The sequence below is a fragment of the Schistocerca cancellata genome, chromosome 3 (assembly GCF_023864275.1).
Source record: "Schistocerca cancellata isolate TAMUIC-IGC-003103 chromosome 3, iqSchCanc2.1, whole genome shotgun sequence".
In the NCBI taxonomy this organism is placed as follows: Eukaryota; Metazoa; Arthropoda; class Insecta; order Orthoptera; family Acrididae; genus Schistocerca; species Schistocerca cancellata.
In genome coordinates, this window is record NC_064628.1 from 495,643,609 (window position 1) to 495,659,497 (window position 15,889).

Sequence of the window (15,889 nt, forward strand, 5' to 3'; positions counted from 1 at the left end):
CAAAACGGTGAGGTTATCAGCGCAGTACGTTTCGAGTAGACACCTGGATGACGGAGTATCAAAATGACTCTGAGCACTATGGGACCCAACTGCTGAGGTCATTAGTCCCCTAGAACTTAGAACTAGTTAAACCTAACTAACCTAAGGACATCACAAACATCCATGCCCGAGGCAGGATTCGAACCTGCGACCGTAGCGGTCTTGCGGTTCCAGACTGCAGCGCCTTTAACCGCACGGCCTCTTCGGCCGGCTGATGACGGAGTATCCAGATACAACCATCGACCTGATGTTACACGAAATGTGATCCATTCCACCACGTGACGACCTGCATTGATCCACGGTCCAAACTCCATGATACTGTACCACTGCAATCGTTAATAAGAATATAGCGTTATCAACATTGGAAGACGTAGGGGTCATCCGCTGCGGGACAATCTGCGCTGCAGGTGCTCTTGTCAAAGTCTAGTATGTCCGTGAGTTTCCCATTTGCAACACATATCGTCGACAGAATGATTCCCAATGTGTGTATGCTTCGCTTATATACTTTCCCTATAGCGCTGGGCAGTTGTCATCATGTTTTGGCTCATCGTGTGTTGCATGGCCTTTGATGGTAATTGTCGCTCGGCACCTTTTCTATTTAACTCTATATTCATCTCTTACACTATTTATTACTTTAACTTTTCCTACTTTTCTGCTATATTATTGTTTTTATTAAATCAAATTTTGTGCAGCCTTTCACATTTCTTAGAGATTTCATTTCATATGCCTGAATCTTATTTATCATTCATTTGGTTCGTATATCTCCGCCATTAAGCAGAAGAGGAACTGCAGTAAATACTAGACAATTTAATTTTAGTTGCCTTACTCATTTTTTAATAATAATATACCTGAATTATGCAAGTTTGTTATGTAGATCTGCATCTTCTAGGCAACTGATTCGATTTAAACGATTGTCAGACCTTCTTACTTGCTCAATTATCTCGTCAAAAAATGACAAATTTTGATCTGATATGTTGGAATCTTCTATTACATTTCACAGAATGAAGGCTTTCACGACTGGATGACATAGCCGCTGGTAAAGCTTTCGGGATGTGAGGTCGTGTTCCTGACGTTTCGTCCAGGACTCTCACGAACATCCTCAGAGGCGCTCCTCCGTTGAGTGTTGCCGACTGACCGGTCGGACTTCCGAGAACTACATAAGTACTGTAGGAAAAGAGGCGTGATCAAGGTAACACGTGATGAGCAGAGATAATCGTTGTCAGGGATAAAACTTAACTATCGATTGTTGTCTTGTCAAAGATAAAACTGTCTGTCGATTCTGCAGAGCTACTGTCCATATGTCTCTAAGTTTCATTGCCCACTTTTCCTATTACAATTATCCTGGTGCTTATAACTTTCAGTGGCTTCTCTACATAGTCGTGGAAAATAATTTGACGTTTTAAATAAAATTTCTGTTTCAGAAAACTTCACTTCGTGGTTCTCTGACTGAAGATCACGCTCGACTACAGCTGATTTCTGTATTTTTCCTAGACTTTTGTGCTACTTTAGCCGTGTATTGACGCTCCTCTTGCTAGTATCACTGTAAAATTTACCACATGTCCACGGAATCCTGTATACAGCATGTCGACAGAGGAGGATATTTATCCATCGTAGATCGGAGTACTTGTCTTATTTTCTTTGTTGGTCTAAAGATCGGTCTGATGTCACGTTTCTGTAAAGTCTTACCGATCTGATCCGTTACTTTTATAGTAAAAGGAAGAGACTATATTTTTCCATTGTTGTGATAAATCCTTGTCCTTCGGTCTTCTGTTTTTTGGTCGCAAAATTCTCTTTACCTCTTTCCCTGAGTAGCCATTTTTCTCAAAGACCTGTTTCAGATGCTTTATTTCAGGGTCCAGGTGTTCCGATGTGCATGTCCCTTCAGCTCCATCAACAAGACTTTTAATAACGCCTCTCTTTCGTTGTGGATGGTGATTGGAGTTTCTATGCAAATATCTGCCCGTACGTGCCACTTTCCGAAAAACTTTGTTCCAAACTTCCATCGGACTGTCTCATAACTAAAACATTCAAGAAAGATATAATGTTACCTTTTTCCATTTCCATGTTGAACTGGATTTTTGGATTAATTTTATTTAGATGATCAAAGAATTCGTCCAAAGGCTTCCTACCACGAGATCAAACCACAAATGTGTCATCTACAAAACGGTACCAGCGAGATAGTTTCTTATTTGCTTTGTCCAAAGCCGATTGTTCAAATTTCTCCGTATATAAATTAGCAATCGCAGGACCTAATAGGTTACCCACTGCTACACCGTCAAGTTGCTCATAAAATTCATCGCCCCACTGGAACTGACTCGAAGTAAGACAATGTCTAAAAAGAGCAGTCAAATCTCCTGGAAAAATATCCGCTATAAAAAAACATAACTTCGTTAACTGGAATCATAGTGAATAAGGACACTATGTCAAAACTTACGAGAATGTCTCCAGGAGCCAGAACTAGCCCTTCAAGTTTTGCAATAAAATGACGCCAATCTTTTATATATGAGTCACTCCTCGCCGGCCGGAGTGGCCGAGCGGTTCTAGGCGCTTCAGTCTGGAACCGCGTGACCGCTACGGTCGCAGGTTCGAATCCTGCCTCGGGCATGGATGTGTGTGATGTCCTTAGGTTAGTTAGGTTTAAGTAGTTCTAAGTTCTAAGGGACTGATGACCTCAGATGTTAAGTCCCATAGTGCTCAGAGCCATTTTGACAGCCATTTGAGTCACTCCTCACAATACAGGGTTGTAAACGAGTCGCCAGATATCTTGCTACTACATTTGTCTTATCAGTACAGAACTTGATATATTCTTGGTACAATAAGTTCTGCTTGTGAACAGTGGTACGCAGTTTACTTTGTCGTCATATGTAATTTGAGTGGATTTGTGATTCACCCTGAATGTAAGTGTGAACGATAGACTCATTTGTTTCACACATTTCTGAGCCAGTTTTGATGTTTTTTTCTTTTTATTACTGGTGTGTCTTTCAACACGACGACGAAGTGCCGGTGACATTCTCTTTCTTCCATTAAGCTCCAGAGTAGTTGTGTCAATATATTCCTGCAAAACGTCTCTTACTTACTTATAGTGTGTTAAAGGCACTTGTGGCAACGTGTTAGAATGTTTTCACTTGATACCGATCTTCGCAAGTTCCAACCTCTACCTATTAGCGAACGGCCAGCAAATACGAGAACGTGGCAGCCGCGTTATCAAGAAATCCCCTTGATCCTTTATTGTATATCCAAATTAAAAGGAAAAAAGCTGTCCATTGTAAATTAACTCCTTCATAGGGTGTAAAGAAAAATTATAATTATATATGACGGTAGTATCTGTTCCCGAAAGAACAGTTACCGTTAATGACCATGCAGCTCTGCTAGAATGAAATGATAATTAAATGGACACCCTAGCTGCAAAGAGGTGTTGATGTACTTCATTGGGGACATGTTGAAAATGTGTGCCTCGACCGGGACTCGAACCCGGGATCTCCTGCTTATATGGCAGACGCTCTATCCATCTGAGCCACCGAGGGCACAAAGTATAGTGCGTTTGCAGGGACTTATCCCTTGCACGCTCCCTGTGAGACCCACATTCCCAACATGTCCGCACCACTACATTCGTAGTGCGCCTAATAGATATTTGCCCATCATACTCATTACTCGTGGCAGATTAATCTACCAAGTCCCGTACGAGTTCGGGCATAGCGTGTGCGTTTCGGGAACAGATACTACCGTCATACATAGTTAAAATATGGCTTCCCGGCCATTGACCTTCTTGTGCGAACGCACACGCTATGCCCGAACTCGTACGGGACTTGGTAGATTAGTCTGCGACGAGTAATGAGTATGATGGGGCAAACATCTATTAGGCGAAATACGAATGTGGTGGTGTGGACATGTTGGGAATGTGGGTCTCACAGGGAGCGTGCAAGGGATAAGTCCCTGCAGACGCAATATCCTTTGTGCCCTCGCTGGCTCAGATGGATAGAGCGTGTGCCATGTAAGCAGGAGATCCCGGGTTCGAGTCCCGGTCGAGGCACACATTTTCAACATGTCCCCAATGAAGTACATCAACGCCTCTTTGTAGCTAGGGTGTCCATTTAATTATCAAAAATGATGATATTGGTTTTTCTGTCTGGAAGATATATTTCTCGTATATAGTGCACTGAAGTTGATTAGTCGGTGACAACAGTTATCTGTAATAACAAGATGAATAAACAGTCATAACAGGCAAATTACGTAAAATAAAAATATTTTTAAGCTTTTTCTTATTGGTGAAGAAATTTATTTTGTAGAATGTGAAAAGTTTCTTGTAAAAAGCCTGAGATTTAAAAAAAAGGCACGAAATTTAATGACCAGAGAATGTGTGTAATAGAAGCCATTTATTACAGCAATGAGCTGCAGTTGTTCTAAAAATATTTTTACTGAAACAATTACTCTGTTGGAGATGTCTTCTGTATCTAACAACGCAAGCGAGCCTGAAAGAAAGAAAAAAGAGAGAACGAAAAAATGTCACAAAATATTTGATACAAATCGTGTTAGAAAACTACTAGTTTGCTGTCGTGTGGTTCATACGGACGAAGTCCTTTTCGTACATCGTCATCGAAGTTTCGCGAAGTGGTATTGTGTCTTTCCGGAAACACGATAAAAGCGCTGGCTAATGGGGAGAACTGCTCTTCCTTTTAAGTTCTAGCAATGAATCACAACAATTGATCTGCATTTCCTGCATCTGTTTTAATGAATCCTTGCACACTTTTGGCGTTTACCACATTCTTTCACAAATCTCAAGCGAGTTATGACTAGTTCTAGAGGTATTGAGGATGTGTTCCTGAAGTAACTCCTCAGTGTCACTCCTATTCGCTATCAACTGTAAATTTTGCAAGGCATCTGCTTTAATCAACCGTCTTTCATACGTTCCATTTACGCCATTGTCGATTACTGGCATGGACTTTATCTTTTGTATCGATAGTTCATAGATATATTTCCGCGTTTTCTCTGCTACGTCGGCTACACTTACGTCATTCGAGCGAGTTTGGCTCACTAGGGGGAGGGTACGAACTTTCCCTCACTGACTTGATCCAAATGGTTCAACTGGCTCTGAGCACTATGGGACTTAATTTCTGAAGTCATCAGTCCCCTAGAACTTAGAACTACTGAAACTTAACTAACCTACGGACATCATACACATCCATGCCCGAGGCAGGATTGGAACCTGCGACCGTAGCGGTCGCGCGGCTCCAGACTGTAGCGCCTAGAACCTCTCGGCCACCTCGGCCGGCCGACTTGATTCACGCAGACTGGGCGGTGTAGGGCACGACTGGGACTTCAACATAAGCAAAAAGGAAGACTCAATTCTCAGCCGTTTTCGAGAAAATCTAGCTTGAAAGCTGTAGGCTCCCTTATATACTTTCTATGCTCGCTCTCGTCTGCAAGGAGTCGGCAGCTGAGCGAGTAAGTCTTTAGTTTCATAAGAGCGAGATCTCGGGATCGAATCTAGCTGTCGGTACTACTTTTCTTACGAGCTATTTGCATCAATATCCGGTGGTATGCTTCGATATGTATGGTAGGCCGCGAATTTTGTTGACGACAGAGAACCGTTTATGAATGTAAATGAAGTTTGTTTTGCAATAGACACATTGAGAAAAAAAACATGCACATGCAAAAATTCTGCGTTAGTTACATTTAAAAGAAAATGGCTCTGAGCACTATGGGACTCAACTGCTGAGGTCATTAGTCCCCTAGAACTTAGAACTAGTTAAACCTAACTAACCTAAGGACATCACAAACATCCAGGCCCGAGGCAGGATTCGAACCTGCGACCGTAGCGGTCTTGCGGTTCCAGACTGCAGCGCCGTTAACCGCACGGCCACTTCGGCCGGCTTAGTTACATTTGCTGTAAGCCGCAATAATTATTGTTTTCCATGTTTCTAAGATCAGTATCATCCGGATACGTGCAGTGATCTCTAGGTTACACATTATACTTGTCACAAATGTAAATACAATAATATAAATCAAATGACTATACCGATTCATTCAAAGTTATCGTTGATATGGCGCGCGCCGCTATCCTGTGATCTTGTTCAGAGCGCGCACTGTAATCGATTATAGTTCGCTGTCCTGATGCGGGTGGCGCTCCGGTGACGATTTGCTATGACGTCGCTGGCCTGTGTTTGCGGTGGCCGGCGGAAAGCGAGAGGGTGGTTGGTTTTCCGGGTATTGGACGGAACGTGAAGTTCGCTCTAGTGACTAGCGCTAAGGTGGTTGTGCCTCGCAATAGGAGCAGAGTGGTCTGGGGCGGAGACGACTCGCCGCTGTGCTGGCCATGCGGTGGTGATTAATTGGAGTCGGCGTACTTGTTCTTCCTGCCTGTCTGGTGTGGGGTCCTGTGGTACTCTGGCCCGGAGACAACTAGTTGCTGAATTTTGGAGTTGTCTGCCAGGTTAGGGTGTGGGCTCGGTTGGCTCTTCAGATTTTCCCCTGGAAGCTTCAGCAGCGGTTTCTAAACTTTTCTGATGTAGGACGGTGTTGTTGGAACTTTTTGCTGTGTGTGTGGCTCGTTACGATATTTGTTGGTACTAATTTATTTGCTCAACTGGAGTCCTGCCCGGAGTTACGTTCATGTATGGTACATTTGGCAGTCGATGTGTTAGGTAAAGTCTGCCTAAGAAGGGCGGTTTTGTACAGTATATACATAGTGAATTACTGCTGCTTGGTATATGTGGTCTTCTGGGATCTGATCACGATCTCGTCAATTTGGTTGTGTAACAGCATTTAGTGCTATGTTCTGTATTTTTTTACTGTGTTATTATTAAATTGATGGAATAGTCGCGTTTGGTGTCGTTAAGGCACTTCTAAGACTGTGGTTTGACTATTTATGTGCGCTTGGCTTTTATTGTTTCGTTTTAAGAAGCGAGAATTGTTTGAGATTTGTATGTTGGCTTCCGGCACTTAAGAGCGCCCGAGTTAACGGCGCCGTGGTTATCATGTGCTGTCGGGATGTTATACTGTATTTTTTAATTTTATGTTGTGTTGATATTATCTGTCGTGTGTTACAGAACATAACCAAAGTACGGAAGTGATGGGCAGTTGTGGGAGGCATGTCGGGGAGCTCTCAACAGTTTATCTCGGGGACCGTTTCTAGTGGGAAGGCTCCGAAGTGTTAAGAGCTCCCTCGTCTGTGATTGCGTTGGGAGTTGCCCCGCCCTTTGGTTGTATGAAATTATTATTTTGTTATATTTATTGGTTGTGTCTTGCGCTTCTTTCATTTTATGGTGCCAAGCGCCATTATCTTTCTCAAAGTTTTTTATATAAATCATTTTAAATTGTAATGCCAAGTTAACTTATTATTGGATTTTGTCTTTTGGGTAAACTCTAAAAGCACTATTGTAAAAGGTTCTTGATTTTATGGTGGCAAGCCACCGTTATTGTTTTTAAAGCTCACTCTTTAACCATTTGTTAAGTTTTGTAAGTTACATGAATTTGTTGTTATTTAAAAGAGTTTAGTATTGGCAATTTAATAAATTGTGTACAGAGTCTGCTGTTTGGATATTATTGGGTGGAACTCCTTGGATAGTTGTCCTATAAGAATACACATTTCAATCGTGTATCCTTTTTTTTATTTCCAGTATCTTTAAGAAAAATGCTTTTTTCCTTTTTTCAGGAAATCAGCTAGAAAAAAAGGAATGAGTAAATATTGATAATTTACACACTCATAAATCTGTTGTTAGAGCTGCGTGGGAATGAGAGAAAAAAACACTGGCATCAAGATGCGATCCAGAAACCTTGCGCTTATGAAGCTAAGCGGTTACTCGCTCGGCTGCGGCCTCTTCAATACTAGCCGCCCTACAAGGTATATAAGCACGCCTATCATTTTCAAACTCTATTTTCTCGAAAACGGTGGAGAGTTGCGTCTTCCTGTTTACGCATGTTGAAGTGCTCGTCGTGTCCTACATACCCTGTCCATATGAGATAAATCAGTGAGGGGGAAGTTCGTACGGTCTCCTTGTCAGCCAATGAGTAGCGACGGCGTGGTCGCCTTACTGGGACAGGCTAGTTTATGAAACGAGGAAGTGCCAGTCGGAGTGAAGCAGTCGTTTGGAGTGTCCATGCTGTTGCGGTTGCGCTCCGGCAGACAGTGCTGGCAAGGAAGTGATCGCTGGAAGTTGCATGTGATGGTAAGGCAGTTGTCAGATGTGTTCTGTTTTGGCTCTGTTGTAGACAACAGGCGTGACATTGGTTTAAAGTGCGAATGAGCGTCGCCACAATAAGATGTCCTGTGAGGGAGAAAAAGAGCTATGCGTGAATGCAATAATAAATCTGGATAGAGGACGTGGGAATAAGCATATACCGCTCATCTGTATTTGTCTGCTCAGCGACAAGGTAATGTGTACTTTTTCTTTACGAGTTGAAGTGATACACTAGAGCAGTGTCGTTCCTTAGCTCTTATTGGACGTAGAGCAAACGGGCACTAATGGCTGAGATCAATGTATAGCGGGTCTTGCCCTGTTTAGGAACTGAATGCAGCTCGTAATAGAGGATAGTAAATCGGTACTCCATTCACTAAACAGATCTTGCAGTTTTCATCCCGTTTTCAAACTTGTGTTAAGGGCTTGATCTTTGTATGACTGTAATGAGAGCAGCAGTGTTTGTACATTAATCAGTTGAACTGTGTAGGGTTTTTGTAAATTTTGATGTACAATAATTATAAATCTCGTATATTCATTTGAATTAAATTAACTGAAGCATCATTTAGTTAGTTGGTTGGTTGTTTTGGAGGAAGGAGACCAGACAGCGTGGTCATCGGTCTCATCGGATTAGGGAAGGATGGGGAAGAAAGTCGGCCGTGCCCTTTCAGAGGAACCATCCCGGCATTTGCCTGGAGTGATTTAGGGAAATGACGGAAAACCTAAATCAGGATGGCCGGACGCGGGATTGAACCGTCGTCCTCCCGAATGCATCATTTAGTAATAGAGAGTAAGCGTGAGACGTAGCCCAATGCGTGCATGGACGTAGTTAAATTAAATACTTCCGTACCTAACCCAAGTCAGTTATTTTCAAACAAAAACATTTCTCATCGTATTAGGTGTTCACAAGGAAAAAATATTGCATTAATGAATTACTTTCAGGTTATGTACGGTAAATCACTTAGAGCTTCGAGTCGGTGGCTACTCAGCATTTTATTCACTTGTTTTATGCCGTTTCGAGGTTACTTCGAGCAAACATATAACAACTTTATACATGTAAGCATAAACTTGAGTTTGTCTTGCTAATTTAAGAGAGATTAAATATTCCGGTGCGCTGTGTACGTGTGGATGTCTACAGAATTTGGTCCTTATTTAGTTTTGAAGGAAATTATATAAATAGATCCATACAATTTAACATTCGGGAGGACGGCGGTTCAAACCCGCGTCCGGCCAACCTGAGTCAGGTTTTCCGTGATTTCCCGAAATCGATTCAGGCAAATGCCGGGATGGTTCCTTTGAGAGGGGACGGCCGATTTCCTTCCCCATCCTGCCTTCATCCGATGGGACCGATGACGTCGCCGTTTGGTCCCCTCCCCCAAATCAACCAAGCAACAATTTAACAGACGCCACTCAATATCCCCAGATATAACAATATATTGACCCGCCGCCAGCAATCTACCAGGAGTGGTGGACGCCAGTTAGTACAGCGCGAACAATGCAACTAAAATGAGTTGAAGCACGATCTTCGGAAAACCAATGACTGCTCCTGTATTTAGAAGTACACCGTCGAGACGAGCAGGAAGAGTACGGCGTCGTGGCAAAACCTTATGGCTGTACAACACTCACTAATCCTAAACTGTTGTGCTTGGATACGAAGTGCTGAATTAAAAACGATAGTCATACAGGGGATGGAGTAGAGCAAGGAGAATTGTCATTATGGGGCTGACTGACTCATCTGCTTACGTGAATACTTCATTTAACTGTAGCTCGGGGGCGACACTGGAGTCACGAGTACATCGAACATATTCCTCAAAACACAGTATAATACAGATGTCCTTGAGAAAACCAGACATTTTTATTAACCTTCTTACTTATATTGATGACAGTGACCAACTCTCAAACCTTGTACACGTATCTCAGACTCATCCCATAGTCTCTGAACATCAAATACTTGCGGGACCAATAAAGACATCGGAATACAGTTGTTCAAAATTTATTGCACACAAATGCTACAATTTTCCCCTAGGTTACTTTCTCTACGAAGTTATGAAAGCAGCTGTGTTCTTTCTTTCTTTCTTTCAGTAGGAGTACCCGCTTCCTTCCTGACACCCAAGAACTGTGGAGCAGAAAAGTAAAAAACACTTGTCAGCTTTGTAGAGAAGTATCTTGTGAAAATAGCTAATTTGCTGCAAATCAGGCTCAAAACTATCGCACACCGTGGATCCATTGTTTCCACCAAAAGTCTGGAGGCGAAACAGATGAAACCACGCTGAGGCAGCACATTCTCCAACTCTTATTGCGAAACCTTTCACTGCTGACTACAGGCGAAATAATGCCGTATTTCTTCTTCCCTGAGCTTTAAAATGCTATGAATAATATACAGCTCTAAAAAAATACTTCATCTGGAATGTTAGTAGTATAGTAGTAGTACAGTTGTGACGAGAACGAAACTGCTTTCTACTTTAGCCAATTGCGAAACACTAAAATAAGCAGCAAAGGAAAAACTACCTGTTACATAACAATTACAGTAACAAAAACTGATGTAACGCGTATTAGTGATGAAGCAATACGCTGTCACACCTGCAATTGATTTTCAAAAGGGAATTTATAACTAGGAAGCTAAAATGCAACGGAGAGAACAGTTGTCTAAACTATTTATACGATCACGTGATTCAATCTGAGAGCACGGTATGGCTGCATTCCAGCGCTATTATGATTCACTGTTTATGGTTCTTTGAACGTGTTTCATTTTTACTTATCTCTGAAGTCAAAGTACCCCAGAAGAATGATTCAGGCACTATGCTACCAACTTTTTTTAATAGAAAATGTGCAGGGTTAGATAGTTCTGTTTGAGCCATCCAAGCGCGCTCACAGGCAGGTTTAAAGTTTACCGATTCTCACGTCCCGCTCGGGTTTTCTTTTGCTTCACGAAAGCGCATGCGATGACCCGTGATTACTTACACCCACTCTGCAAAGGAGACTTGGTAAAATACCGCGTTGAAAGACGTACCGATGACAAAGTTCGTTGCTAGGAAAAGGAAACTTCCGATGTAACTAAGACATCTAGTTGTAGCAACCTTTCCTGAGAAATACCTACTTCTCACACAACACTACAGAGAAATTAGAATTATTGAAACAAAATACTAAAAAAAAAAAATAGATACGCCACAAGCGGACTGATGTACCCGGTTTCTGACTCACTTAAAACTTGTCACCAAAGCCTGACACTGACAAGTATTGAAAATCGCAACTGATTTTATCATGGAATAAAAAAAGAAATTAAAACTGTGGAAGTATGATTTCCATGTAGCAGCTCTCAAAGTGACTCTAGATCGCATAAGTCTAAGCACACACGAGCAGTAACTGAAAGCAGGTCAATCGTCTAAGCAGCTGCCATCTATCAACAATTATTCAGAGAGCGATCCCTATGAACATGCAGTAGCCCCGCCGCTTCAGCAATCTTCGGCAGTCGTGAGCAACCGACATGCGCAATGAAACATGAATCTATTGATTCCTGAACGATAACGAGGAGCGACGTACAACCGCTGCCCTCTGCGCCTCGCTGTTCTCCACAGCACTTCCAAGCTTGTGTACGAAGTCCGTGGAAAAACTGAATCTCTGTTGGTATTTACTTTTCAGGGAATACCCTTCCTTTCGATAGAAATACTGTCTTATACGGAGGTATATGGTAGTGATTGTTGCTGTCGTGACCAGTGTTGCGCTGGCAGGCGAGAAAAAACAGAAGGGTATACTAAGAAAGTCAAATCTACAGGCTGAGCACGTACCACCCATACGCATAAGGCAAGCAAACCACGTTAAGTCTCGCCTGTCGCAATGTGTTCCGGTTAATCATTCCAATGAAACTAATCCAATGACTATACTGGCTTTTATTACACTGTCAAGGAGATTTAACATATTAACTCCTTGCTGTTTACCATTACATAATACATTTGTGCTCAGGCGAAAGTCTGCTGTTAAAAAGAACTCCGCTCCGAGAAAAGTATGCATTGGTCTCAGAGGACAGTCAAATAATGGCTTCATCGTTCCACAGCACTCACAATATAAGCATATATTAGTCAAGAGTGCAGCCCAAGCGTCCTGACACATTGATCGAAGTTTAAAAAATCTCATAAGGGCAAATGATAAAATATCTCGGCTTGCCGAAAGATTCTATTGGTGATAATGAAATTCTGTGTTAGGCTTCAAATGGCTCTGAGCACTATGGGACTTAACATCTGAGGTCATCAGTCCCCTAGAACTTAGAACTACTTAAACCTAACTAACCTAAGGACATCACACACATCCATGCCCGAGGCAGGATTCGAACCTGCGACCGCAGCGGTCGCGCGGTTCCAGACTGTAGCGCCTAGAATCGCTCGGCCACCTCGGCCGGCTCTGTGTTAGGTTCACGTATGTTGAGCTGTATCTTTGTCACTTGGAATGGATCTTTTTAAGAGTTTTGTTTGTATAAGTTTTTAAAAGTACGCGTACAGCTGTAGTATGATCCGCGTAAGAGAAGAAAGTGTAATACCCAGACATCACCAAAACCTTAGTCGTGGACCGTTTATCACGAACGGACATAGATAAACAGATAATCTACCTTATCTGATCCAAAGTATTCGGACACACATTAATGGACATTATTATTGGGTGTGTCCACTCTACGCCTTTATGGCGGCTTGAAACCTTCTGGGGAAACTTTCGATGACAAGTGTGACGCCTGTGGACGAATGGCAGCCCATTCTTCCTCTAGAGCGGAAACTATAGAAAGTAGTGCTAGTGTCTGGAACGAAGTCTACGTTCTGACTCATCCCAAAGTTGTTACATTGGATTCACGTCGGGGCTGTGAGCAGCCATGTCCATTTTAGGAATGTTATTGTGGCGTCGATAGTTAAGATGCCACACCGTAGGTGCAGACTCTCGTAAGTTGGCACTACGAGAGAAGACTAACTACGCCGACCACAGCGCCCTCTGGCCGACGCTGTAGAGCTCAGGGAGTGCCGTCTGGATTTCTGTCCATTTCATCAAGAACAGACGGCCTGCAAATTTCGCTTCTACTACCGAGTGGGCTAGCTTGCTATTGAGACTTTGTATTAGTTACGTTCAGTTAAAGTTTGGACAGCAACGAGTATTTGTTAGTTCTGAGATTATACAGAAGTCATCCTAACATCACAGGATTAGACGTGGACTACGGCTTCACACCTACGTACTCATCGTAGCCAAAGTTAAGTATGCATTTGATATTTATTGTGTTTTTGACTCTATTAAAAGTTTTAAAGTTACGTGAAGTACCGACGTGATTCACCTCTCCTGCTCCTACTCGCTTCCTTCACTCTCGGCCTATATTACAAAAGCAGTTTACAGGAGCAGACCCAAGCATCGCCTATCCAGGCGGGATACAAAAGTTATTATCCTTAAAACTATTGCCTCATAGATGCTGCTTTATGACAATGTGGATTGTGATGTTGATACAATCAGTCACCGTCTCCAAACTGTGCATCTATTGTACGCAGTACGCAGTGCTGTAAGATGTCTTCATATCCTTCCGTATTTAGCGTTTACTTAATCCTAATAAGGTGACTACACCCTAACCACGAGAAACACCCCCTATCTTAACACCATTCTCCTTCCTTCTTCACTGCTGCCTTTACACATGATAGCAGGCAACGTTCTCCAGGCATCTGCCAAAAGCAAACATTTCTATCGGCTTGCCACAGGGTACAGCACGATTCACCACTTCAAAACATTCGTCCAGGTTCGTCGCTTAGCATTTGCTGCAGAAATGTGTGGCTTATGAGGAGCTGTACAGACATTGTACGCTCATTCTTTTTAGCTACCTACGCACACTCACTGTGCCCTTTGGAAATCACGAGTGATTCCCTCTGCTATTTCAGGTTTTTAAAACCACCCTCCGCCATGCTCGACGGTCCTTGTTCTTCAGAACATGAGGTCCGCCTGGACGTGGTTAAGCTGTGGTTATTCCTTCGCGTTTCCACAATCACATCGCCAACAGTCGACCTGGGCCGCTTTAGAGGGGTTGAAATGTCTCGGATTTGTTATTCAGCTTACATCCAATGACTAGTCCACATTCGAAGTCAGTGACTCTCGTCACCGGCCCATTCTGCTGTTAATTTTATGCTGGCGCGTCTGTCTCTTATGACACTTAGTCAATTCTTCGTTACATAGCGGTGTCCTAATACTTTTGAGCAAACAGTGTATTTATAATGAGTCTTCTTTTCCGTTCTAAACTGTAAAGATATGAGCTGCTGAATTAAAAAATGTCTTAACTTGATCCATGTGAGGATCGTCCCGAAACTTCATTCACAAATACGACGATTAAAAAAAAGAGCACAAGATGTTATTGGCCAGTTTGTGATTAAAGTTTGGCAAGTAACTAATACCGCACGAATGTAGGAGGAAAGAGCAAGGTATATTTTACGTTGAATTAACAACTGAGAAAGATTCGTCCGAGATGAGTGTCCAGTAACCTTGGCTTTTCTGAAAAGAAATGAATTTGTTTTCTGCAGGGATTTGTCACTGTCTATGAGACTGGGCTCTTCCATACCAGCAACTGTAGACAAAGCAGTGGGACAGGAGATAAGGGAGACATTTGGCCGTGCATAAAAAGAACTGAGGCCAGTTTCGTCTTCCAGAAGATAAAGTAGTAAAAGAAAATCATGACTAGCTGTAAATGTCCCACCGACGATGCAGTCATTGAAAGAGCGCAAGCTTGGACTGACAAAGGAAATCGGTTTGGTCCTTTCAGGAGAATCACCCAAGCATTCGCCTTAAGCGAGGAGGAGGAGGAGGAGGAGGAGGAGGAGGAGGTTAGTGTTTAACGTCCCTTCGACAACGAGGCCATTAGAGACGGAGCGCAAGCTCGGGTTAGGGAAGGATGGGGAAGGAAATCGGCCGTGCTCTTTCAAAGGAACCATCCCGGCATTTGCCTGAAACGATTTAGGGAAATCACGGAAAACCTAAATCAGGATGGCTGGAGACGGGATTGAACCGTCGTCCTTCCGAATGCGCGCCTTAAGCGATCTGAGGAAACCACTGAGAACCTAAATCGAGAAGCCCAACCCCACCGTACCACATCTGCCACAAGAGACGACTAGTGTTTCCTGGGATGCAAAGCATAAAATAGCTAGCGAATGTTACTCAGATTTTCTGGACCAAATATCCAGAGAACAGGAGCGTATTTCAAAACACATTTTTCGAGTTTCCAGAGACTAATGGTTCCTTTTGAGGCACTGTATTCCAGGACGCGCGTTCGTCTCCCCACTGTACAGATCAACATTCTTCAGACTCGCCTGGCTCCACAGGGGCGGCCAAAGGCCTAGAGATGGCCTAAACCAAAATGCGATCTCGGTGCGGAAAAGAAGGGGTAGTAGGTCCTCTGTCGTCTGCATCGGTAGTCAAGCACGGCTGATGTACGTACTCTCATGAAAAATTCATTTACGGATATCTGGTGTTCTAGACACAGGAAGGTCTGCGTTAAAATAGGAGACAATTACGCTATTTCGAAAAAGTTACACTTAAACAGTGCTGCGCAGTGTGTATACGCTGGTGTGCAAAACTAGAGGACGAAATTAACTTCCGCAAGATGTGTCATTGCCAGGTAACATAGCTATGGCCATGAAACTTGCACCATGCAACAGAATACTACACAACACAAC

General features: G+C 42.9%; 1 protein-coding gene and 1 non-coding gene across 2 annotated transcripts in view; both read right to left on the reverse strand.

Annotated features, from left to right (window-relative positions):
- Positions 1-15,889, reverse strand: part of LOC126175266 (F-box only protein 32) — a 546,963-nt gene that overhangs the window by 338,333 nt on the left and 192,741 nt on the right. The gene's annotated exons all lie outside the window — the stretch shown is intronic.
- Positions 3,490-3,564, reverse strand: Trnai-uau (transfer RNA isoleucine (anticodon UAU)). Its single transcript has one exon. It is a non-coding gene; the product is annotated as a tRNA-Ile (tRNA).